Source organism: Chenopodium album, chromosome 21, assembly GCF_948465745.1.
Source record: "Chenopodium album chromosome 21, dcCheAlbu1.1, whole genome shotgun sequence".
NCBI lineage: Eukaryota > Viridiplantae > Streptophyta > Magnoliopsida > Caryophyllales > Amaranthaceae > Chenopodium > Chenopodium album.
Window position 1 is genome coordinate 22,982,095 of NC_137854.1, and position 882 is coordinate 22,982,976.

General features: G+C 43.7%; 1 non-coding gene across 1 annotated transcript; it reads right to left on the bottom strand.

The window, feature by feature from the left end:
- Positions 1–348: 348 nt before the first annotated feature.
- On the bottom strand, positions 349–454 carry LOC145603207 (small nucleolar RNA R71). Its single transcript, XR_014104738.1, has one exon. It is a non-coding gene; the product is annotated as a small nucleolar RNA R71 (small nucleolar RNA).
- Positions 455–882: the final 428 nt, after the last annotated feature.

Below are 882 nucleotides of genomic sequence, written 5' to 3' on the forward strand. Positions count from 1 at the left end.
GAGTGCCCGGTGTATATAGGTTTGAGAGAGGCATAGCTCCACCTACAACACCGGCAAACGACTTTGAAATTCGGCCGGCCATGATCACCATTATTGAGAGGAGACAATATAGTGGGGCTAAGAATGAGAGCCCATTGAACCATCTTAAAGAGTTAGAAAAATATTGCAACACTATCAAAGTCAATGGAGTTTCTCAAGAGTTTATCCGCCTCAATTTGTTCCCCTTCTCTCTCATAGGAAGATCTTTGGAATGGCTAGATAAATAAGTGAAGCCCAATTCCTTGAGAACATGGGATGATGTCACTAAAGCTTTCTTATCCCGTTTCTACCCTCAAAAGAAGACGGCAGAGGCAAGAGCTTTAATTCAAGGGTTCAAGCAAAAGCCAAATGAAAGTCTCTATGAAGCATTGGAGAGATTTAAGGAGTATCAAAGAGAATGTCCTCACCACGGAATCCCAACATACCAAGTGATCCAAATCTTCTATGGTGGTTTGAGTCCCCAAGGCAAGTCATGCCTTGATGGAGGGGCCGGTGGTCCTATCATGAACAAGACCGAAGAAGAAGTTGTGGACATTATTGAGGATGCGGTGACCTATTATAGAGATTGGCAAGATGGGGAGAGAGACTCTTCAAGCAAGCAATCTTCACTGTATTCGGTGGACCATCTAACTGCGATCAACAATCTTTCCTCTCAAATGACAAACTTGGGAAAGGAGGTGACCGCAATCAACGCCAAGTTGGAGAGTGTTTCTTCCTCTTCTCAAGCTTTGAATCTTCCCTCCCAATTTAAGGGGAGAGGTACTTCTTCTAACTCTCAAACCCTCCCACTTCATATAATACGCCTATGGGTTGTTTGTTTCGTGATGCATGTGGATCATATGA